Genomic DNA, 27000 nt, shown 5'->3' with positions numbered 1-27000 from the left:
CAACTATTATGTTGGTTCAAAAGTAATTGCACTTTTTGCTATTTTAATGGCAAAAACCGCAATTACTTTTGCACCAACCTAATACAAGTGTAAATTAGTCATTATTTGCTTAACTGCATACATGTTTAGTATATTGATGACCTGTCTGTGATAACACCTTATTTACTGAGAAAATTATTTTTATCCTCAGGCTTACCTTAAAGTCTGTAACAAAGTCTGATAATCAACCATCTGCCCCTTTTAGACATGGAGTGGCCTCTAACAACCAATGGATGGCAGTGTAACTAAATTCCTCATTCCCCTTGGGCAAGATAACATCCCATGCTTCAAATTTCTTCATTTAAAAATGAAAATGTAAAATGAGATAATTTCTAAAGACCCCACTAGATTTTAAATTCTAGCCTCCACAGATAAATATTAAAGGGGAAAAGGCCAATTCTGTCATAGAATCTTAAACATTAGCTTCATCTATCTCAATTATTCTTACCAATCGAGACTGAGATACACAAATAAATAAAATAGAGACGCCAGGCACAGTGGCTCAATGCCTGTAATCCCAGCACTTCGGGAAGCCAAGGTGGGAGAATAACCTGAGGCCAGGAGTTTAAGACCAGCCTGGGCAATATATCAAGAACCCGTCTCTATATTTAAAATAAAATATAAAGATAATCTCAATTTCATCTTAAGCAATGGGTTCATCTTTCAAATATTCTAGGATATTAGAATACGCACATCAACTCTATGCTATTAACCCAATTAAAATAACTCAACCTCAATACAGACAAGCCTTCTGATACTCCTGATGACTTAATAGTCGTTAATGGAAATCATCTGAAGTAGCTCATGCAACCACATCCTTCACAAAAGCACTGCTTATTCTACCGATTTTATCTCAAATTTTAAACAATAAATCATGTGGGTTCTTTCCTAAAAATTCTCAGAAACAGAAAGTCACCCTCACACTCTCCCCTCTTGCTCGTGCATCTGCCCCACCTCTTAACCCATCCAAGAAGGATAATGAAATGCAACTTTGCAGGAGATGGCATGTGTTTTATTCTTGTCCTTGATGACAGAAGATCACTGAAGGCCTAAAGAGGTCACAGCACTGAGTAATAAAATTGCTTCAGAACAACAGGGTTATAATTATTTGTAATTTTCCATTAGAAAAATGTTTACAAAAACTAACTTGTAACAATATTTGTGCAGCAAACCCAATGGTAATGTCTAAATTTTTATGCTGCACTGACATTTTTGGTAAAATACTTCTGGGAATGAAAACAAGCCAATGACTAAAACTTGAATTATTTTTAATAAAAGATAGATTAAAGGGCATTTGTCAGTAGCAGTTGAAAAACCTCTCCATCATTCACAACAGAAATATTTTGTATGTGATGACATTTACATAACCCTATGGAAAGATTACATGAAACAAGCTAAGGCAAAGTGCCTCTTACAGCTTACAATTCAAGCAACAAATTTACTGCTAAATGTAAATAATTCAATAAACAAATCTAGAATAATACAGGATAGTAGTTTCCAGTTTTCAAATAATATTTTTGCAGCTACATTGTTTCCAAGATTCCCAAGATTCAAGAAATAATGTCTTGGGGTGTGGGGGGCTGGGGCAGGGACAGCGTTAGGAGAAATATCTAATGTAAATGACGAGTTGATGGGTGCAGCAAACCAACATGGCACATGTATACCTACGTAACAAACCTGCACGTTGTGCACATGTACCCTAGAACTTAATAAAAAAATAAAATCATGTCTCTTTAAGAAGTGTCAGTAAGATCATATAAGCTAAAGCAGTACCTCGTTTTGTAAATAGGTCACTTCATGCCTCAAAAAAATTTTTTTCTTTTAAGTATAAGAAATCTATAACAAGAAAAGTTAGCTTTAATGGCCCCAAAGTTTTCCTCTACTTTTTTTCTCCAAATGAACATATCCAAGTAGCCAAGTCAAAAATGCAAAAAATTAATTGGTTTTCTGATGAAGATGAAAAGAAATCTTCAAAATGAAATGTTAAAACATTTCCAATTCTAAACAAAGCTGAGAATAAAGAGAAGAAAAAATAAGCTATGGGTAAGAGCTGAGGTGTTATTAGAGAGGTAGTAATAGCCATGTGGGTATGTGGCACACTGTGAAAGGATTGGCTAAACCCAAATAACTGTGTAGTCCTAGAAGATATCAGGCACTGGTGGGGCGCAGTGGCTCACACCTGTAATCCCAGCACTTTGGGAGGCCAAGGCAGGTGGATCACCTGAGTTTAGTAATTCGAGACCAGCCTGGCCAACATGGGGAAACCCCGTCTCTACTAAAAATACAAAAATTAGCTGGGTGTGGTGGCAGGCACCTGTAATCCCAGCTACTTGGGAGGCTGAAGCAGGAGAATCATAATCACACCACTAGACTCCAGCCTGGGCAACAGAGCAACACTCCATCTCAAAAAAAAAAAAGACATTAGGCACTCAGAGAAGCCCCATCAAGGCCCAGCCAGGAAAGGATGGCACTGCCTGCTGGGGTTTAGCGACAAATGCAACTCAGTCCTCTTATTCCTTTCCACAGCATCTGAGGACCTCTCCTCACTAGAGACATCCTGTCATGTAATAAAAAATACAGCTGACCATTGAACAACATGGGAGCTGCGCAGGTCCACTTATACATGGATTTCTTTTTCCAGTGTGTTTTTCAGTATTTTTTCCAGTGTTACACTGGAAAAACTGTGCCTGCCTCCTCTTCCACCTCCTTCTCCCCTCCCACCTTACCCTTCCTAAGACAGCAAGGCCAAGCCCTCCTCTTTCCTGCCCCTCCTCAGCCTGTTCAACATGAAGACAAGGATGAAGATCTCTATAATGACCCATGTCCATTTCATGAATAGTAAATATATTTTCTCCTTCTTGTGATTTTTAAATTTTTTTAAATAACATTTTCTTTTCTCTAGATTACTTTAAGAATATGGGCTGGGCATGGTGCCTCACACCTGTAATCCTAGCACTTTGGGAGGCCGAGGCAGGCAGATCACCTGAGGTGAGGAGTTGGAGACCAGCCTGACCAACATGGAGAAACCCCGTCTCTACTAAAAATGCAAAAATATTAGTCAGGTGTGGTGGCGGGCACCTGTAATCCCAGCTACTCGGGAGGCTGAGGCAGGAGAATCGCTTGAACCTGGGAGGCAGAGGTTATGGTGAGCTGAGATTGCACCATGACACTCCAGCCTAGGCAACAAGAGCGAAATTCCGTCTCAAAAAGAAAATGGTATAAAATACACATAACATAACAAAACATGTGTTGATCAACTGTTTATGGATATCTATAAAGCATCTACTCAACAGTAAGCTATTAGTAGTTAAGTTTTGGGGGATTCAAAAGTTGCACTTGGGCCGGGCACAGTGGCTCATGCCTGTAAACCCAGCACTTTGGGAGGCCAAGGCAGGCAGATCATTTGAGGTCAGGAGACCAGCCTGGCCAACATGGTGAAACCGCATCTCTACTAAACATACAAAAATTAGCCAGGCATGGTGACGTGCACCTGTGATCCCAGCTACTCGGGTGGCTGAAGCATAAGAATCGCTTGAACCCAGGAGACGGAGGTTGCAGTGAGCCAAGATCACGCCACTATACTCCAGCCTGGGCAACAGAGTGAGACTCTGTCTCAAAAAAAAAAAAAAAAAAAAAAAGAAAAAGAAAAGAAAAGAAAAGTTGCACTTGGGGGCCAGAGTCCCTAACCTCCTCCATCCCTCTACTCACCTTTTGTAACTCTACTGTTCAAGGGTCAACTGTATTTGGTCTGGGGTCCTGGGTTCCTAGTACAGGGCTCCTCAAAGTGTCTTTGGTATACTACTGAGATGATTCTTGGCTGAAGGGGCTTCTAGATGGCTTCAGATGGGGCCAAGCGGCCAGAAATATCATGGCATGATTGGAAGGCTGGAACTCAGGCCCACACTTCCCACTTCATTACTGCCCCCCCCTCCACCAACAACTGGGGAAGGGAAATGGACTAGAGATCAAGTTCAATCACAATGGCCAATTATTTCATTGATCATGCCTATATAATGAAACTTCCATAAAAACCCTGAAGGACAGGGTCAGAGGGCTTCCAGGTTGATCAACATATGAAGGTGCTGGGGGAGTCGCACTTGGAAAGGGCAGGAAAAGACTCAACCCCCGCACCCTCACACCTTGCCCTGTGCCTCTCTTCCATTTGGCTATTCCTAAATTATATCCTTTATAATAAATGGGTAATAGTGAAGCGCTTTCCTGAGTTCTGGGAATCATTCTAGCAAATTATCAAATGTGGGTTTGCTGGTTTCAGGAACCTCAGTATTTGCAGTTGGCTAAGCAGATGTGGGTAGCCTGGGCACTCCATTTGCAGCTGGTATCTGAAGTAGGAGCAGCCTTATGGAACTGAGCCCTTAACCTGTGGGGTCTATGTTAACTCTGCATAGTGTCAGAGTGAACTGAATTGTTGGACACCCAGCTGGTGAAGGAGAAGAGACTGTTGAAGTAAGGAAAAAAGGTACTCACATACTAACTCCGATTACAGGTGTGATGCACAACATAAATTGGTGGTAAGCAGTTTTAGACTTCATGGAGCCATGAACATCAAAAGCAGACTGGATAATACAGAACTGGCTGCCGATATTTTGCCCTACTTGACAGGTATGTGATGGGGCGCTGGTGGGGACCAACATAACTTATTTAAAATGATATTTTTGGAATATAAAAATAGGAATATTTCAAAACAAAGACAAACCATTAAATGCAATAACTTGAGCTTTCTAGACAATTCCCTCTACTATCTTAGATTTTGTTTTCCCCTTGTTTCTCCCTGGTCCAGTGAAATGCTTAGCCAAGGGCCTGCTTTAAAATATGGCTGGCCTTAGCCACAAGAGACAATATTGCTGCATGGACACTGGTGAACAAATAATAGAGCAATGCGCATCATTTTACTACCATCCTATCTGCATCATGACAAGCCTCAAAATGAATACCCAGTCAAAGTCTTCGAGATTCTGAGTCAGTGAAGCAACTACGCAAGAGATTAAATTAGTAAATTACCAAGCTGTACTTTTGTGCAGATCAGGCACTACATTAGTTATAAACAAAAACTTCATTTTTACAACCCAATGCAATTGGTATATATAGTTAATTATACTTCATCTTCTGATGTTAATTTTGGTATTTTAAAATAAAATATGGCATTAAAAGGCTAGAGACAGCTGGTTTAAAAGAGGGGGAAAAAGGTCTAAAAACCAAGACACCAAATTACAATTTTGTAGTTTTGTCAGGTAGTTCATTTCGGAATATAGCCAAGTTGACTGAGCAGGTATATGTGATGAGAACGCTTGCCAAGTTCTATTCTCACAGGTACCAGTGAACGAAGCGCTTCCTGGTATTTAAGCAGACTAAGGATTGCTAGGCTAGTCTTGTATATACTATTTATTGAGATTGCAGTAAAACCAAGTTGTTAACTAATATCAATTTCTTTTCAAAGATAGCACTTATTAATCATTACTTGTCAAAGAAAGCATGAATATAACAATATGTAGCACACAGTAGGCACTCTTTAAATGCTTTTTCAGCACATACTGTAATCTAACAAAATCCTATTCATCAAGACCTGGATCAAATACTATTCCCTCTTCTTAATTCTTTCTGCGGTTCCCAAAGCCAGAACTAATTGCTCCTTTCTCCGAGTTCTCAGAGTATTCATTAATCTCTCAACAAACAAGACTCTCTGAGGAGGCAATATTTAAGCCATGGGAAATACTTGAGTTTTACTCCAAGTGTATACTGGGAAGCCACTGAAGGGCTTTAAGCAGAACATGGCCTACATTTTAAAGATAACTGTAGCTACTATGTAGAGAAAGAATTCAAGAAAGTGGCAGCAAAATCAAGAACAGAAGCACAAATACCAGACGAGAAAAAAGGAGGGAGAGGAAAGCACTGGGGATGTATGTTGCAAGTACAGCAGAAAGGATCTGTAGATAGATAAGATACAAAGGAGGAGGCAATCAAAAGGAGGAAAAAAATTACGGATGCACCTAGCATTTTAATGATACTCCCAGTTAGTATGTGATATGCTGTAAAGTATTAAAATATACCACCACTGAAAGTCATGGCCCAACTCACTTATTTAGAAACATGTCTTCATCATCTTTGAAAATGGAAAATATGTCATCCCTTCTTGAATCCCCTATGTGCAGCACAGAGCCTAGTCTGTAGTGAGTTATCAACATGTGCACAATAACCTCTACTATACTATCAGCCTCTTAAGAGAATATATCCTAAAGAGAATTAGCATCACGTCTGTTATGATACTGAGTCATTCTATGAACTAAGATGTCATTTATTCAGAAGACAAAATACTAAGAAATAACACTAAAAACTTTGGAATTTTAAAGACAGGATTTCCATCTTATTCTCTGATGTCAATTTATTGGGTTAAGTCTACAATATTATGACATTTCAAAGATTAAAGAGGCTCAGAGTAAACACAATTGTGTTAGGTTTCAACCCAATTCCACAAATATTGTTCACATTTATAACACAGGTCCTGGCATATAGTAAAAGTGAGCGAGACCATCTCAGTTATAAAAGACTGTGGGCCGGGCACGGTGGCTCACACCTGTAATCCCAGCACATTGGGAGGCTGAGGTGAGTGGATCACCTGAGGTCAGGAGTTCGAGACCAGCCTGGTCAACAGGGCAAAACCCCATCTCTACTAAAAATACAAAAAATTAGCTGGGCATGGTGCCTGGTGCCTGTAGTCCCAGCTACTTGGGAGGCTGAGACATGGGATTCGCTTGAACCTGGGAGGCAGAGGTTGCAGTGAGCCAACAGTACACCACTGCACTCCAGCCTGGGTGACAAAGTGAGACTCTGTCTCCAAAATAAATAAATAAAGAAAGAAAGAAAGAAAGAAAGAAAGAAAGAAAGAAAGAAAGAAAGATTGTGCATTCAGATAGGAATAATAAACATAGTTTTCTCAAACAGGAAAGTGAACAATAAATAGCATGTGCTATATATGGTGTTAAGCACTAGACGAGCTTTTTCCTAGTCCATAGCACCAACACCACCACTCTGAAATCACCATCCTACAAATGTAGGGGTCACTCCAGAATCCTCCGTGACCCTCACTGCTCCACACACACAGTCACCAAGCCCTGCCAATTCTATTTCCAAAAGACTCCTACAATGTATAAGTACCCTTTGTTCACAATGCTCAAAAGCTTTAATTTGGGCCCTCCCTAGTTCCTCAACTAGATTATTTCAAAAATCTCCTTACCTGTATCTCTCACTGCAATCTTATTCTCCCCTCCCAATGCTTCCAGAGGGATATTTTTATAAATGAAATCTGATCATGCCACTCTTCTGGTTAAGATACCTCAAAGACTCATTTCAGGATAAACTCTGGCTTCACAGCATCACGTACAGGGTCCACTATAATTGGGCCTCTGTCTTCCTCAACATTTATTTTTTCTTTAAAATACTTATTAAGCATGTAATGTGTGCCAGACATTATTCTACCATCCTAGTGCTGGGAGCACATTGGTGTTCAAAATAGTCTAAAACTACAGCAATAACACGCCTTCCCCTCTTCCTGACCTATCTGCCCCATTTTCATCTTCCCAGATACATTCTAATTCTGATCTGTCCTTGAGAATTCAGAAAATCACCTCTTCTTGAAAGCTTTTACACTCCCACAAAACAAGAACTTATTTCCTGTGCTCTCACAATATATTGTGCATATCATCTCTACCAATAACAGATGTTAAACCCATGAAGGACTGGCACTGTATCTCTCCTAATTAAAGATTTGTGAGAGAAGTGGCCTGAAAAGTGGTGAGAGATACTAAATGTAAAAAAGTAAAAATCTGTAAACTTGGAGTAAGAGCCCTGAAATACGACAGTGAAAGCTTCCTTTTCTGACCTCCAATGCCCAAATGGACAATCTCTCCACTCCTCCCCTTCCCATCCACAAACCATACCACTAGCACTCTAAATGCTCAGAGCTCCTCAACTCATCACTCTGCACTGTTCTGCTCCCAGAGGTTAGATTGCGCTTGAGAATCAGCTATGCAGCCTGGGCAACACAGCAAGACCCCCACCTCTACAGAAATGAAAAATTTAAAAATCAGCTGGGCACAGTGGCACGTGCCTGTAGTCTTAGCTACTTGGGAGGCCGAGGTGGGAAGATCACTTGAGCCAGGATTTTGAGGCCACAGGGAGTCATGATCATGTCACTGCACTCCAGCCTGGGTGACAGAGCAAGACTCTGTCTCACAAAAAAAAAAAAAAAAAGAATCAGCTGTGTCTGTGACCAAATATATTCATTATAATTGTACTTGTAAGTCTGCAATCTAAATATTATATAAACTGATATGTGAGTATACAGAAATACTATAAAAATTAAGTTAAATGTTTTGAAAAGTCTTTATCAAGGTAGGTCACTAAAAGGATCATACAAGTCTAATAGAATTCTGTATTCAGAATGCTTTGCATATGTCTAAGTTCTCTCTCCACTTCAAAGAAACCAAAGCTGAAACATCATTATCTGCTGGGGCATGCTTTAGGAAGAAAAACAATACAGAGTTCTCATCACCAGACTAACACTAAAGAAAAAGCTTTACAGCAAAAGACTAGAGAATTAACACATATGATATAACAGAGACTAGAGTATTTAAAGAGTGAGAGGCACCACAGGAGCAAGCACACAGAGGGACAGTCATATGAAGAGGCAGTAAGAGGGTGGCCATCTGCAAGCCAAGGAGAGAGGCCTCAGAGGAAACCAGCCCTGCCAGCACATCAAGCTCAGACTTCCAGCCTTCAGAGCTGTGAGAAACTAAATTTCTGGGCCAGGCGCAGTGGCTCACGCCTGTAATCCCAGCACTTTGGGAGGCTGAGGCAGGTGGACTGCTGGAGCCCAGGAGTTCAAGACCAGCCTGGGCAACATAACAAAACCCCGTCTCTACAAAAAGTACAAAACTTAGCCGGGCAAGGTGGCAGGCACCTGTGGTCCCAGCTAGTCAGGAGGCTGAGGTGGGAGGATTACTGGAGCCTTGGGCCAAGATTGTGCCACTGCACTCCAACCTGGGTGACAGACCCTATCTCAAAAAAAATTTTTTTTTTAATTTAAAAATCTATTTAAGCTTCCAAAAATAAATGAAAAATAAGTATTTAAAGTTATATGTCACTTTTAAGGATACCAAACTTTATTTCAATTAACCAACCACTATCACCAGTAGACCAAATTAGAAACTTATCTCCTTTGCCATTCCGTTAAAAAAAGAAAGAAAAAATCTTGCTAAGAATCAGGGGAAAAAATTTGCTTGCTAGTTACAATTAGGTTCTGCCATAATGGCTGAGAGATTGAGGAATACAACAAAAGCACTGTGAATGCCACTGACAAACAGCAGATGCAAATAACGGCAGCCTACAAAGTTATTTTCTGCAAGGCAAGAAAACCATCTGGAATGCAGCAGCACCAAATATGCAGAAAGGCAAAACTTCCTCTAAAGACCACACTTATGTTTCGTTCATCTTTCTGAGAAATAGAATAATAAATAAAAGGTAAAAACATCAATATGGCACTGTTAAACTCTTTGTCCTACAACACCTATATTCATGTGCAAAGTACAAATGCAGTCTAGTATAACTGATCCAGATTCACCAAAGAAAATGGTCAGTCTAAATGATCATCAAAAGCAAGATGGCGTGATTTAAAAAAAACATTTCAGCAAATCTATTGGGTCATTCTGCAGGATGAAAAAATCTCTTAAAATAGGGGAAAACGTTAAGGTTAAATACAATAATATGTAGAAAAAGTACTTTAGAGAATGTACCTACCACATGTAGTCATGTGTGCTTAGGAGTAATCTTTTTTCAATAGGGAGTAATCTTTTCTCAGTAATTCTTATGATACTATTTGACTTCAATCATGAATTCCTCTTACTTAAGTACAGAATCTGCAAAATTCAATAAATGTGACTCAGGCGATAAAAAGAACCTGTCCCTATCTGCAACATACCTGGAGACAGAGAATAATAAAGACAATGAGAATGCACAATTTCCATATTCTTAGAACCACAAGAGAGACAGAGAAACCTGTAAAACTTATAAAAGCTCTGGAGACCGAAAAAAAATAAAAAGAAACATTAACAGGCTGGATACAGTGGCTCAGGCCTGCAATCCCAGCACTCTGAGAAGCCAATGCAAGAAGATCACTTGAGCCCAGAAGTTAGAGATCAGCCTGGACAAAACAAAGTGAGACTCTGTCTCCACAAGATATAAAAAATAAAATAAATTAGCCAGGCACAATGATGTGCACCTGTAGTCCCAGCTACTTGTGAGGCTGAGGTAGAAGGATCACTTCAGCCCAGGAGTTCAAGGTTACAGTGAGCTATTACTGCGCCACTGCATTCCAGCCTGGGCAACAGAGCAAGACACTCTCTCTTAAAAAGGGAAGAAAAGAAAGAAACATTAACTAGTAAGACTGAGAGTATCTAGGATGGGAACCTGCTTTGTGTGTGCAACTCTAGCTGGCCACATAATGACGAAGATGGCCTGCTGCCAAGCAGCACAGAAAAAATTCAAGCAATGCTCTCTTTCTTGTAATATGAAAGACTAATTAACAAAGATAAAGCAAATGTTACTTGGAAAAGTTAAAACCAACAGTTTCAGAAGAATGCACTCTACAACTGTCTATAAATATTTCAGAGCCCATATTTCAGAGTATTGTTTAACTGTAGGCACAAAAAAATCCTATCAATGAGGAAAAATGTTATCAGTGAATTAGTAATAGACTAACAGCTCCCCAGTTAGTCAGTTATAAAGAATCCAAATCTCTTGGTTTATGTTATGAAAGACCTAAACCCCAGAGACAATTAAGTGACATAAGTAATTACTGAGCCAGTGTTGATACTAATAATAAATACTACTAACAATAGTAAAAAATAAGGATATGTATATAGTACTTACTAAGTGCCATATATGGTTCTATGTGCTTTGCCTTTATTAATTCACATCTCTTCAACAACCTTATTTGGTAGGTACCATTAATATCCCCATTTTACAGATAGGAAATTGAGACACAAGAAGTGAATTAACTTGACTAAAGACATACTGTAGGGAGAGGCAGAAATGGGACTTAAAGCAGCCAGTCTGCTTCCAGGTCCGGACCTGCAACCACTCTACTAAAAAAAGAAAGATTCTGACTATCAACTATATTACTTCCACAAAATTACCTCTTCGTATATTTTCTATTATTTCCACATTATACTTCATGTTATATTTTATTTGAAGCTAAGAGGAAAGAATTTATTTGCTGAAATTTATGTTCTTTTTAGAAATAACCAAGGCTTATTTTAAAAGATTTCATTACTGAAGATACAATGTTAACCTATAACAAAAACATGTCTAGAATATCAGATTTTTTAAGGCAGTAGGAAGAAACTTATTCATAAAATTAATACTCCAGGGAAAGTTTCATTCAAATAGAATCTCAACTTTCTTCAAAGAATTACATGAAAGACAAAATCTGTGGGAAATATTTTAGACATCAAACTATAGATACAGATAGAGATTCACACAGACATGCACACAGAAACCTGAAGAATATAATAGCAGCTATTGTTCCATTATTTTAAACTACTCCAATCTTGTTACTACACAATGTATGAGTTTAGCACATTACAGGAAGCACATGAACTTTGAAGTCTATTAGCCAATTAGAAGAATGTGTCTTTCCATCTTTCAAAAAGAATAGGTAAAAAGAAATAATATACTTTCAGTTATAAATATTTTCATCCAAGTCAGTATAGAAAAATATTGACTAGAAAATTAAGATAAAACTTCAACCTAAACTACAGAAAAGGACCCTTTCAATGTTTAAAGTTTTGTTATGTTACTTTGCTGTTCTTCTTATGTAAGACATCACATAGCTTCCTAGTGGTAAACTTTGCTTTTAAAATTTCTCACCCTGCTGTGTGATTCTGGTTCCTACTCTAAGTATACACTGCAAAAAATTAAAATTTATACCTTCTTCTTCCCCACACCCTCAACTCACCAACAAAAAAAATAGCTATTAATAATCTCCACACCTCCTGGTATTCATGCCCAGAGACTTGCCTCTACTGAACAGAATATGGAAAAAAAATACATGTATATATATGGAATGTCACTTCCAAGGTTAATTTATGAAATGACTCCGGCTTCCATCTAGCTTACCACCTTAGGGAGAGGCCCACATGACAAAGACAATTATCAGGAATAAAATGAGGCCCTCAGTCGAACAGCTGGCATGCAACTAAATCCAACCCATTAATGTGAATGAGCTTAGCAGCAGATCCTCCTCCCCCTGTGATGACTTCAGTTGAGACTGCAGCCCTGGCCAACATCTTGACTGCATTTGTGAAAGACCCTGAGCTAGAGGATCCACCTAAGCCAATCCCAGCATCCTGACCCTCAGAAACTGTGTAATAAATATGTGACTTTTAAGCCACTAAAACTTTTAGTGTAATTTATTGTGTGGCTATAAATAATACACTACCCCTTCACTCCCTCTTGCCTGACCCCAAGACCTTAAACTACTTAAAAGCCAAGATTGGGCCCAGTGCAGTTCACGCCTGTAATCCCAGCACTTTGGGAGGCCAAGGTGGGTGGATCATTTGAGGTCAGGACTTCAAGACCAGCCTGGCCAACATGGTGAAACCTTGTCTCTATTAAAAATACAAAAATTAGCCAGGCATGGTGTCTCGTGCCTGTAATCCCAGCTACTTGGGAGGCTAAAGCAGGAGAACTGCTTAAGCCTGGGAGGTAGAAGTTGCAGTGAGCTGAGATCGCATCACTGTACCCCAGCCTGGGCAACAGAGAGAGACTCTGTCTCAAAAAAAAAAAAAAAAAAAAGCCAAGATTACCTCAGATTTCATAAGCTCCATGACTTTTAGCACATATATAGGCACACAGGGCTCAGATTCTTCGTCTGGCCACCCATCTTTTTTTAACTGGACTTGTAATTTTCAAAGATCAATTCCCAGTGCACCAGCAAACCTAAACCGTCATTCACAGCATGAGAGTTCACAAAAAGTACAGACACCTAGAAATGGTCACAGAAAAAAAAAAATGTGGGAAAACACTTCACTTGGCAACACATACTTCCCTATCTTAATAAATTCTCCCATTAATAAGGGATAATAAGAAACTTTTCTCAGTAACTGAATAGATTATTTCACCTGTTTCCTGTAGTTCTTCTTTTCCTCACATTATTTTCATGAAGTTATATGGCAAAGCCTCTCAAAATACTTTCCAAGCACTGTAGAGTTAAAAATATCAAGTGTGGCTAATTTTAGCTATGAAGGCACCAGGCAGAGCCAAGTTAGGACAGACGTGGAAATAAAAACGGGGGATGAAAGATGAGGTGGGGGTGGAGGGTGGAGGGTGAGCCACACTGACTTTTTATATTTTCATTTTGCAAGGTTATTAATTTCAATGAATGAATAGTGTCAGCAAAAGACAAGCACCATATGAGATCAAGAAAGAAAAACTATAGCAGAATACTATAGAATCTCAATCTACTTTTCGCAAAACGTAAGCAGGGAGGGTTCTGCTTCTGGCCAAGTAATGACCACCTTTCCAAATGACCCTCCCATAGATAAAACTATAAACTCTGGATTAAAATTAAAAAGAATTTTTTTTTGAGACAGGGTTTCACTCCATCACCCAGGCTGGAGCGCAGTGGTGCTCACTGCACCCTCTACCTCCCAGGCCCAAGCAATCCTCCTACCTCAGCCTCCCAAGTAGCTGGGACCACAGGCATGCACCACCACACCCAGCTAATTTTTTTTTTTTTAATTTTTGGTAGAGATGGGATCTCCCTATCTTGCCCAGGCTGGTCTCAAACTCCTAAGCTCAAGCAATCCTCATCTCTGGATAAAATTTATAGAACAACTATATGAAATGTATGGTTTGGATCTGTGTCCCTGCCCAAATGTCATGTCATTGTAATCCCCAATTTGGAGGTGGGGCCTGGTGTGAGGTGACAGGATAATGAGGGTGGTCCTTCATGAATGGTTTAGCAACATCCTCCTGGTGCTATTCCTTTGATACTAAGTTCTCATGAGATCTGGTTGTCTTCCCCCTCTCTCTCTTGCTCCTGCTCCAGCCACAGGAAGTGCCAGCTCCCCCCTTTGCCTTCCGCCATGATTGTAAGTTTCCTGAGGCCTCCCCTGAAGCCAGCATCATGATTCCTGTAAAGCCTATGGAACCATAAGGCAATGAAACTTCTGTTTTTTATAAATTAGCCAAGCTCAGGTATTTATTTATAGCAGTGAAAGAACGGACTAATGCAGGAAGGCACTGGAGAACATGAAGAAAGGAGTCAATTCTTTTAAGAAAGGAATAATATGGGGAGAGTTCTCTGATGTTTACAGCTTTTAGCCTTGACAACTGGTCCTGGTCTGTGCTACATGGGAGAGCTAAAACTCTAACAGAAACCCCCACAGACTTTCTAGCTTAAAGATAAAAGGATAGAGTTCAGGGCAATCCATAGCTGCTGCAAAACGAGAGGAAATTCCTGGGAGGAAAATGAGCCAGTGGGCAGGAAGGAACCCCAAATTCTGTATATAAACTCTGCCTAAATCTCTGGATGATCCCTGATCTACTCATGTGTAGGGCAGTTTCCAAGTAACTGAAAGAGCTCAACCAAAATATGACCCACTGCCTAAAAGAATTTGCTGTTTGAGTCCAACCAAGTTATACAGATCTGTGGGACAGTATCATCGGGGCTAACATATTAATATGTGTAAGAGTCTGGGACAATTCCACTCTCCGCAAAAAAGAGCAAAGCATATTCAATCTAAAAACAACCACAAGTTGTTTTTAGATTGAATATCACAGTTGAAGATGAAGATGCTTGAAATGGCTAGAGAAAAATGAAACTTTACATACAGAAGAACAATAAATTGGATGACCACAGACATCTTCATATTGTACTGCAGAAACAAAAGAGAGCAGAGACAATAAAACGACATCTTTCAAGAGCTCAAATACAAAGCTGCCAATCCAGAATTCCACATCCAGGGAAAATATTCTTTAAGAATGAAGGCAAATAAAGATATTTTAAGAAAAAAGAGGCCAGGCGAGGTGGCTCACACCTGTAATCTCAGCACTTTGGGAGGCCGAGGTGGGCAGATCACCTGAGGTCAGAAGTTCAAGACTAGCCTGGCCAACATGGAGAAACCTCATTTCTACAAAAATACAAAAGCTAGCCAGGCATGATGGTGGGTGCCTGTAATCCCAGCTACTTGGGAGGCTGAGGTGGGAGAATCGCTTGAACCCGGGAGGTGGAGTTGCAGTGAGCCAAGATCGCGCTACTGCACTCCAGACTGGGTGACAGAGGAAGACCCTGTCTCAAGAAAAAAAAAAAAAAAAAAAAAAAAAGAAGTATTCAAGTTGAAAGAAAATGGTACCAGACACTCAAATAGTCTGTAAGAAATGAAGAGCATTAAGCTGGGCACGGTGGCACACGCCTGTAATCCCCACACTTTGGGAGGCAGAGGCGGGTGGATCACCTGAGGTCAGGAGTTCACGACCAGCCTAACATGGTGAAACCCTGTCTCTACTAAATACAAAAAAATTAGCTGGGCATGGTGGCGCATGCCTGTAATCTGAGCTACCTGGGGGGCTGAGACAGGAGAATCACTTGTACCTGGGAGGTGGAGTACCTACCAGGTTGCAGTGAGCCCAGATTGCGCCATTGCACTCCAGCCTGGGCAACAAGAGCAAACCTCCATCTCAAAAAAAGAAAGAAAGAAAGAAAGAAAGAAAAGAAAGAAGAAAGAAAAAGAAAAAAGAAAGAAAAGGAAAGAAAGAAAGAAAGAAAGAAAGAAAGAAAGAAAGAAAGAAAGAAAGAAAGAAAGAAAAGAAATGAAGAGCATCAAAAATGGTAAATATAGGCCAGGCACAGTGGCTCACACCTGTAATCCCGCTTTGGGAGGCCAAGGCCAGGGGTTCAAGACCAGCCTGGCAAACATGGCGAAACCCCATCTCCACTAAAAATACAAAAATTAGCCAGGTGTGGTGGTGCACACCGTAATCCCAGCTATTTGGGAGGCTGAGACACAAGCATCGCTGGAACCCAGGAGGTGGAGGTTGCAGTGAGCCAAGATTGTGCCACTGCACACAAGCCTGGGCGACAGAGCAAGACTCTGTTTCAAAAACAAAAAAGGTAAATACAGGGTAAATATAAATTAGATTGTGTTCTTTTAAGGTAAAACTTGTAATGTTATCTTAAGAAGGTTCAAATTATGCAGATAGGATATATCAGACAAATACAGCAAAATAAACTGGGGGGAACAAACCTAGAGAGTTGCAAGGTTTTTACGTTTTATGCAAAGTGCTACAACATTAACTCTAAGTAAATGGTAAAAGTGAAAGCAATAGCTAACGGGAGAGAAAATGCAAAGAGGTATAGCAAAAAAGTCAGTAGAAAAATTAAATTAGAATTCTAAAGGTATTCAATTTATCCCCCAAAAAGGCAGAAAAGGAATAACAAAGGAGCGAAAACAGAAGGGACAAACAGAATACAAATATTAAAATGGTAGACTGAAGTCCAATCTCTCCATAATTACATTAAATGTTAATGACTAAACACTCTCATTAAAAGGCAGACATTAGATAATAAAGAATCAATTACATGCTGCCCACAGAGATGCACTTTAAATATACAGAAAGCAGGTAGGTTCAAAGTAAATAAACATTGGTAAGCAACAAGATCTTCAAGGTAACATAAAAAGAGGAACAAAGTAAATAAACAAAATATTATATGCCATGAAAACAGTACACATATAGTAATATCAGAATTGATACATTAGTATCAGATAAAGTAGACTTTTAAGCAGAGGAACTTTTCAAAATTATAAAATGGTCAATTCATCAGAAACAAGTAACAATCCTGAAAGTGCAGTCACCTAATCACCATCTCTAAACACATACAGCAAAAATTGACAGAATTAAAGGGAAAAATCTCAGCACTTTGAGAGGCTGAGGCGGGTGGATCATTTGAGGTCAGGAGTTCAAGACCATCCTGGCCAACATGGTGAAACCATATCTCTACTAAAAGTACAAAAATTAGCCAGGCAGTAGTGACCTGCGCCTATAATCCCAGCTACTCAGGAGGCTGAAGCAGGAGAATCGCTTGAGCCTGAGAGGCAGAGGTTGCAGCGAGCTGAGATCACGCCACTGCACTCCAGTCTGGGAAACAGAGTCAAAAAAAAAAAAAGAGAGAAAAAGAGAAAAAGACATTTTCGCAGTATTAGTTGCAAATTTTAACACCCCCTTAAACTGATAAAACTAGACAACAGAAGTACACAAAAAAATTTGCAAGCACATAGAATGAAGGTTATTAACCACTTTGACTCATTTGATATTTTAAAGACACTATACATAACAACTACAGAACACACATTCTTTTCAAGTACACCTATAATCACCAAGATAGATGATCTGCTGGGCCATAAAAAAAAAATACCGAATAAATTGGCCGGGTGCAGTGGCTCATGCCTATAATTCCAGCACTTTGGGAGGCCGAGGCAGGTGAATCACCTGAGGTCGGGAGTTCAAGACCAACCTGAACAACATGGAGAAATCCCGTCTCTACTAAAAAAATACAAAATTAGCCGGGCATGGTGGCGTGCACCTGTAGTCCCAGCTACCCAGAAAGCTGAGATGGGAGAATTGCTTGAGCCCAGGAGGCTGAGGCTGCAGTGAGGCATGTCTGTACCACTGCACTCCAGCCTAGGAGACAGAGTGAGACTCTTTTTAAAGAATAATAATAAATAAGAAAAAAATCATGAGATGCAGCTAAAGCAGTGACGAATGGGAAATTTATAGTTGTGAATGCATATATGAGAAAAGAAAGGCCTAAAAGCAAAGACTTAAGCTTCATTCTTAAGTTAGAAAAGAATGGGCATGGCGGCTCATGCCTGTAATCTCAGCATTTTGGGAGGCCAAGGTGGAAGAACTGTTTGAGCCCAGGAGCTTGAGACCAGCCTGGGCAATAAGTTCAGACTCTATCTCTATAAAAAAATTTAAAAATTGGCCAGGCATGGCTGCGTGCACCTGTAGTCCCAGCTACTTGGAAAGATGAGGCAGGAGGATCACTTGAGCCAAGGAACTTAAGGCTGAGGCATAAGAATCGTTTGAACCCGGAAGGCGGAGGCTGCAGTGAGCCGAGGTCACACCACTGCATTCCAGCCTGGGAGACAGAGTGAGACTGTCTCTCAAAAAAAAAAAAAGAAAAAGAAAGAAAAAGAGGAGAAGGAGGGGGAAGAAAAGAGGGAAGAGGAGGGGGAAGGAAAAGGGAAAAGGAAGAAAGAAATTGATATATGAAGCTCCTCACAAACAAAACTCCAGGCACATGGTTTCACTAGTGAATTGTGTCAAATAGCTCAGGAAAAAACAGCCCTGATGTCATATAGACTCTCAAAAAAATAAAGAGGAAAACATTTCCAGCTTGATTCATGAGACCAGCATGATCCCAACATGAAAGCCACACAAAGATACTACAAATAAAGAAAATTATATTATCCTTCAATAATATATGAAATTTCTTAACAAAATAGTATCAAAGCTGGCAATATTAAAATACTAACACATCATGACAAAGTAGGGTTTATTCCAGGAATGCAAGATTGGTTTAACATCTGAAAATCAAGGTAATTCACCATAACAGAATAAAGGAGAAAAACAACGTAATGCAAAAGAGGCAGAAAAAGGCCAGGCATGGTGGCTCACCCGTTATCCCAGCACTTTGGGAAGCCGAGGCAGGCGAACCACTTGAGGGCAGGAGTTCGAGACCAGCCTGGCCAACATGGTGAAACTCTGTCTCTACTAAAAATACAAAAATTAGCCAGGCGTGGTGGCACGTGCCTGTAGACCCAGCTACTTGGGAGGCTGACCATCTCAAAAAAAAAAAAAAGGTAGGGGGGTGGGTGGCTGGGGGGGGCAGAAAAAGCAGGGATAAAATGCAACGTCTGTCTTGACAAAAACTCTCAAAAAAGTAGGAAGAGAAGTGATTTTCCCTAATGTGATAAAGATCATATACAAAAATATCTAGAATGTCATACTTAATTCTGAAATACTGAATTCCTTTCCCCCTAAGGTCAGGTAGAAGGCAAGGATGTTCTTTCTAACCACTTCTATTCAACATTTTATTGGTGGTCCTAGCCGTTGCACTAAGGCAAAGAAAGAAAAGAAAAAAAAAGTAAGGACAGAAAGACAGAAAGGGAAAATAGCCTCTACTTGCAGATGACGAATTGCTGGTTATAGAAAATCCTAAGGAATCTACAAAGCAGCAAATTAGTAAGTGAATTTAGCAAGGTCACAGGATTCAAGTTTAATTTAAAAAATCAGTTGCATTTTCTATATAGTAGCAACAACAAACTGAAAAAATAAAGTTTTAAAAACTGCATTTGCAATAGCACCCAAAAAAGAAAACCTTCATAATATCATGTGTAAAATCTCTATGCTGAAAACTAAAAAACACTGGTAAGAGAAATTTTAAAAAGCTTAAACATATACAATGTTCATGGATTGGAAGCCTCAATATTGTTAAGATGTCAAGTCTCTCCTAAATTAATCTACAGGTTAAATGCAATCACAATGAAAATCCCATCAAGCCTTTTTGCAGAAATTGACATTTTTATAATATTCATATGGAAATTCAAAGAGCACAGAATATCCAAAACAACTTAAAAAAAAAGAATAATGATAGAAGGCTAACAGTACGATTTCAAGATTACAAAGCTACAACAATTACGAGGGTATGGTAGTGGCCTCAAAAATAGACAAATATATCAATGAAACAGGACAGACAAATCAACACATATAAAGACAACTAATTTTTTAAAAAGACGTCAGTGGAGAAAAGATAGTCTTTTCAGTAAGTGGTGCTGGAACAATTGGATACGCATGCAGAAAAAAAATCTCAATGCATACCTCACACCATACAAAAAAATTATTCAAGATATATCGATTTAAACCTAAAAGCTAGACCCATGAACTTGGAGAAGGAAACCTAGGAGAAAAATCATCACGGGTAGGCAAAAGTTCTTCTCAATAATCATAGGGAAAAAAGGCAAATTAAAATTTTCTCCCATAAAAAGACACCTTTTTTTTTTCTTTTTTTTTTTTTTTTTTTTTGAGACAGAGTCTTGCTCTGTCGCCCAGGCTGGAGTGCAGTGGCGCGATCTCGGCTCACTGCAAGCTCCGCCTCCCGGGTTCACGCCATTCTCCTGCCTCAGCCTCTCCAAGTAGCTGGGACTACAGGCGCCCGCCACCACGCCCGGCTAATTTTTTGTATTTTTAGTAGAGACAGGGTTTCACCGTGGTCTCGATCTCCTGACCTCGTGATCCGCCCGCCTCGGCCTCCCAAAGTGCTGGGATTACAAGCGTGAGCCACTGCGCCCGGCCAAAAAGACACCTTTAAGAAAATGTATAGAGTACACAAATTTTCTCTCAATAAAGCTGTTACAGGAAGAAAGAGAGGGAGGAGGGAAAAAGGGAGAGAATGCATACATAGGCAAGACACAGATGAAGAAAAAATCTACAAAACATAAATCTGACATGAATCCAACATTTCTGAAACTCTGACAACCAATAAAACATTGGGCAAATAAGTTGAACAGATGTCACAAAACATGATATATAAATGCTCAGTAAATTTGTGTTACATCATTAATCATCAGGGAAACGCCAGTTAAAATCACAATAAGATGCCACTACATAACCAGCAGGATGGCTAAAACATGGTTTAACCTTAACTCCCACACAGCAATGGTGAGAGTATAAAATGGTTCAACAAACTTTGAAAGAAAAGTTGGGGCCGGGCATAGTGGCTCATGCCTGTAATCCCAACACTTTGGGAGGCCAAGGTGGGCGGATCACGAAGTCAGGAGATTGAGACCAGCCTGGCCAACACGGTGAAACGCCGTCTCGACTAAAAATACAAAAATTAGCTGGCCTTGGCGGCGCATGCCTCTAGTCTCAGCTACTCAGGAGGCTGAGGCAGAATCGCCTGAACATGGGAGGCGGAGGTTGCAGTGAGCCGAGGTCGTGCCACTGCACTCCAGCCTGGCGACAGAGCAAGAGTCTGTCTCCAAAAAAAGGAAAAAAGGAAAAAGGTTGGCAGTTTCTTACAGAATTAAACAAACACCTACCCTCTGACAAGTCAACTTCAATGTTAGGTATTGCCCAAAACTGGAAACAGCCCAGGTATCCATCAACAAGAGGATGGATAAATTGTAGTGTATTCACCTAAAGATTCATCAGAAAACAAGAAAAGCAAACAACTGATACACATGACATGATAAATTGCAAAAACATTATGCTGTGAAGAAAGCCTTACACAAGAGTATACATTTTACGGTTCCTAGATGAAATTCTGGAACAGGAAAAAAAGCTAATCTATAGTAGAAACAAAACAGTATGGGCAGCAAGGGAGGCAAAGCGAGGCGTGACATGGGAAGGGGCTTCAGGAAATTTTGCCATCACCCCCAGAACATTCTGTAATCTTGAAAGGAGTTTGAGTTACACATGTTTGCATCTGTCAAAACTTGCCCAATAATCTGTGCATTCCGCTACATATATATCACAAAAGGAAAAAATATATAAGCATTATTGAACCCCAGGTAATGATATAAATACTGACATACTTAGGCAATAGTGTGCTGATGACTACAACTTACTTTTTATTTAGAAATGCATCTAAATAAATAAATAAATTACAGTTAGCCCTCAGTATCCTCAGAGGAATTGGCTACAGGACTCCCACAGCTACTAAAAACTGCAAATACTCAAGTCCCTTACATAAAATGGTATAGTATTTACATATAACCTATACACATCCTCTGGTATACTTTAAATCTCTGGATTACCTATAATACCTAATACAATGTAAATAGTTGTTATACTGCATTGTATTTTTATGTGTATTATTGTTGCATTGTTTTTTAATATTTTTTATCCGTGGATATGAAACCCATAGAGGGCCAACTGTATACAGAGAAGGTGGAGAGACAGATGTGTGATAAAGCAAATATAGTAAAATGTTAATATTAATAGTAGGCTCTAGATTGTGGGTATACATATGTTAACAGAAAAATTCAACCATTCTGTATTCTTGAAATTTTTCATAATAAAATGTTGAGGGGAAAATTAACCATGTGTGCACTCCCCGTGCAGCTTTTTCTAATAAAAGAACTAATTATGCACAGACTTCATTAGAGGGGAAAAGAATGGCATGTTTTATTTCTCCATATTCATTCAAGTAAGTATTCTAAGAACTTTAAATCAAATGGGTTGAGAAACAACATATAAATGAAAATAAAATTTGGTAGATGCTGTGGTAACTAATCACCTCCCCTCATCACTCAACATACACACACACACACACACACACACACACACAGTGCCAAGGTTTAAACACAGATTCCAAATTCACCATTTCAACTAATACCTGTTAAAAAGTGCCAAACGGGCCAGGCGTGGTGGCTCACGCCTGTAATCCCAGCACTTTGGGAGGCCTAATCTCTTGAGGCCAGGAGTTCGACACCTGTTTGGCCAATATGGTGAGACACTGTCTCAACTAAAAAATACAAAAATTACCCGGGCATGGTGGCGCACACCTACTCAGGAGGCAGAGGCTCAAGAATCACTTGAGCCCGGGAGGTGGAGCTGAGATCGCACCACTGCACTCTAGCCTGTCTCAAAAAAAAAAAAAAAAAAGAAGAAAGAAAAAAGGCAAATAGGTATTTACGGTCCATACTTCTCTCCTGAGCAACAAACTCACATAAACAGCTGCCTATTATGTGTTTCTACTTAGATATCATACATACCTCAAAATACAACCTATTTTTCTCCCCCACATTCCCTTTCCCAGATGAAGGATACCAAAACCATACTGTTTGGCCCGAGCTAGAAACTGGAGTGCCCTAGATGACTCCTCTGCCAACATCCCTATGTCAGTCTCCAGCCCTGTCAATTCTACCACCCAAACATCTCTACTAACACCTCCTCCACTCTGTTCCACTGTGCCACTACATTAATGCATTCTTTCTCTCCCAGATTACAACAGCCTCCAAAACAGCCTTTCTACCGCCAGCCTCTCCACCTAGAAGCCCCATAATCTACTTCCTGAGCAAGAATAAGCATCTAAATATTACCTAGAAAATATAACATCCTACAATTTCTGCACAGGAGAATCTAGTTAAGAATAGTTCAATTAGGACCTTTTACAAAATACATTTACATTTCCGTTGGCTTCATTGGTCTTATTTTCAGGTAAACTATTAAAGACAGCTTATTAATGCTACATCACTTTTTAAGTTAAGACCAGATGACGATGATTTTATTATAGAATTGTTGCTAAGCATATTTTGTGTTATCAGAATCACTGGCACATGGACTATACATTTTTTTCTCACACATTCTATACCTCGACAAAGCTTCAGGCCAGGCGCGGTGGCTCATGCCTGTAATCCCAGCCCTTTGGGAGGCCAAGACAGGGAGGATCACCTGAGGTCAGGAGTTCGAGACCAGTCTGGCTAACATGGTGAAACCCTGTCCCTACTAAAAATACAAAAATTAGAAGGGCATGGTGGTGATGCCTGTAATCCCAGCTACTCAGGAGGCTGAGGCAGGAGAATCGCTTGAACCCCGGAGGTGGAGGTTACAGTGAGCCGAGACTGCGCCATTGCACTCCAGCCTGGGCGACAAGAGTGAAACTCCGTTTAAAAAAAAAAAAAAAAAACAGCTGGGTGTGGTGGCCAACACCTGTAATCCCAGCACTTTGGGAGTCCAAGTTGGGCAGATCACGAGGTCAGGAGATCAAGACCATCCTGGCCAACATGGTGAAACCCTGTCTCTACTAAAAAATACAAAAATTAGCCGGGCATGATGGTGGGTGCCTGTAGTCCCAGCTACTCGGAAGGCTGAGGCAGGAGAACTGCCTGAACCCGGGAGGTGGAGGCTGCAGTGAGCCGAGATCGCGTCACTGTACTCCAGCCTGGGCGACAGAGCGAGACTCCGTCTCAAAAAAAAAAAAAAAAAAAAAAAAAAAAAGGCTTCAAAAGTCTTACTGAAATGTTTAACATCAGTACTAAATTCTTCAGGGCAGAGTGTTGGTCTCTTTAGAAGCGCCAGAGCATGGGGATTAAGAGGAGGCAATCTGGAGTTAAACCTAAGTGAATTACAATTCCAGCTCTGTCATTTCCTAGTTGCGTGACCTTAAACAAGTTTTTATTTAGCCTCCTTAAGCCTCTGTTCCCTGATTTCTAAAGTATAATAATAACAGTAATACCTCACGGATCTGTTGTGAGAATAAAACCATGTACATGAAGCATTCAAGTATCTGGCACATGTTAGGTACTCAGCAATGTTATTCATTACTATTACTATCAGCAGCAACAGTATTTTGGTAAATGGAGATTGCAAATAAATAAATCTAGCTATCTGCTAGAACCACAAGTGAGCTCAACACTACCAAACAGTACACCTTTAACATTTGATGTATTGACAAACAAGCCCAAAGACCCACATGCCTCGAGCCATCCTCTGACCAATACAAGAATCTAAACTTCCCATTCTGCCAGTCTGATATGTGGGGAGTGAACGTGACCAATTCCCTATCCAGCAAGTGAGCTTGGTGAACTTCCTATGAAGTGCATCCCAACGAGACTCTCTTCATTTTTACTCTTCCCTGGATACTCATTTTATGTGGTGGGTATTCTAGGCTACAGTGGTTATCTGTCAATCTGGGAATTCGCGATGTTTAGCACATCTCTGTGGACTGAAGTACAATTCCAACTTCTTGTTTCAATTTAAGTTAACTGCTACTATATGTGACTTAAGGTTTAGGTACTTTTCAAGTCCTAAGAAATTGTCTTTTGTTATATTTTAGTAATTGGATTAAAAGTCAACTTGAAATAAAACATAAATGAATGTAACTAAATCAATTATGAACTGCTGCTTCTTATGCTTAAATATAACCACTTGAGGAAAGCCTGGTTTTACTATTATCCTAAGGAAGCCCTTAATTTTCCAAGAGCCTTTCTTGGACATTTGTGGCTGCAGACCAGATATTTATAGTTTGGCAAATACATACAACATTTCCCAGCTGCCAACTCCTGCTCACAACTACTTTATAAAAGTTGTAAAATTCTGTCCTGAAAAATAGCCCGTCCACTACAGCTGGGGAAACGTATTTGTTTCTCTTGCTCTCTCCACATCTAGTTCCTCCACACAGATGAGGAATACAGCCCCTAAACATGACATGCCAGATGACCTCTGGCACAAATTTGCTGTATCAAACGAAGTTCAAAATACTTTAGTTCCAAGGACTAGACTAGCTATAACTACCATATAGCTATAACTACCATATAACAAAAATGCCAGAAAAGATTATTTGATAACAGATGGCACATAGTAGACCTTCCACACACACACACAGACTAAAGATGTCTAGCCGCCTTGAAGAGCAAACAGATTTCTCAGGAGTTTCATAGTTCACATTAAAATTGAATGAGTATTTTATAATTCACCCCATTACACTGCCTATCTTAATATAATGTTCTCTCCATAAATCTTCCAGTAGAATTGATCTTCCAGGTAGATATGCCACTTTTGTCATCTACAGTGTGCTCCATATGCTTGCACACTGCAGCCTGCCCCCGTGTGTGTGTGTGTGTGGCAGGGGGTTGCGAGTAACCTAGTATGAGAACCCAGAAAGTACCAAAGAGTGTTTGTGACAAGAGGAAGACTGAATGTTAAGGTAAATACCAAAACTTTATGCTTTGAGAGGGGTGGAAGAATAAGTATAGAATGCAGTGTCACGCGGTTGACACTACCAACAGAACAAATATGATGAAAGCTAAGAGTGATTTGGGAATCACTAGCATATGATGTTTTGTTCACACACTTTGGCAATGTGTTCAGAAAGTAATTTTAGCACAGGCATAACCAAAGAGAATTACTGGCCGTAATCTGAAAAACAGCAGCCCACTTTTATCATTCGTCTTCAGCTAATTACGAACTGCATGACATTCAAAAGATTCTGGAACTTCTTGTCCTGTGCTTCTACAAAAGATTAAAACAAGGTAGAATAGCAATTATTACAATTTTTTAAAGCTGCTTGACTAGAAGAAGGCCTTAATGTTGTGCTTTTCTGATAATATCAATAAAGTGTAGTTATTAACAATCAACAGTTGCTTGCAAAGACTACTGGAACCTACTGAAGAAGTAACCAAATTGGTGTGCCTTGAGATTACACTTAGTATTCTTACATGATTTTCAGCTATAAAAATTCCCTTTTCAATCTGCCTTAGGAAGAAGGTGAAATGAGTGTGCCTGCCATAAATGTTGGCACGAGGCTAGAAATTCAGAGATGATCTTGTTATCTTGAGAACCAATCACATTGCTTCTCTGGAACATTGCTAGATTCAAAGTTTAAGGACAAACTGTTCTTGGCCGGGCGCGGTGGCTCACGCTTGTAATCCCAGCACTTTGGGAGGCCGAGGCGGGCAGATCACGAGGTCAGCAGATCGAGACCACGATAAAACCCCGTCTCTACTAAAAATACAAAAAAAAAAAATTAGCCGGGCGTGGTGGCGGCCGCCTGTAGTCCCAGCTACTCGGAGACCCTGAGGCAGGAGAATGGCGCGAACCCGGGAGGCGGAGCTTGCAGTGAGCCGAGATTGCGCCACTGCACTCCAGCCTGGGCGACAGAGCTAGACTCCGTCTCAAAAAAAAAAAAAAAAAAAAAAGGACAAACTGTTCTTAAATGGATGTGAAAGCGACAGGCACATGCAATATATTTTACTTCTAATTTGAGTAAGGACATCTTCAAATACTGAGCAAAGTCTCAGTTTTGGTGAAATTTCAATGAAATTACATCATTACAACAATCTATTAAATCCTATCATTCCCACTGGGGCAACAGGTTCTCTT

General features: G+C 39.9%; 1 protein-coding gene across 5 annotated transcripts in view; it reads right to left on the bottom strand.

The window, feature by feature from the left end:
• The window catches only part of ENAH (ENAH actin regulator), a 158003-nt gene that overhangs the window by 73868 nt on the left and 57135 nt on the right, over window positions 1-27000 (bottom strand). The window lies entirely within an intron of this gene.

The sequence above is a fragment of the Nomascus leucogenys genome, chromosome 5, assembly GCF_006542625.1.
Source record: "Nomascus leucogenys isolate Asia chromosome 5, Asia_NLE_v1, whole genome shotgun sequence".
Classification (NCBI taxonomy): Eukaryota; Metazoa; Chordata; class Mammalia; order Primates; family Hylobatidae; genus Nomascus; species Nomascus leucogenys.
Note: the sequence above shows the minus strand (reverse complement) of the source record. Positions and strands in the feature narration are given on the sequence as shown.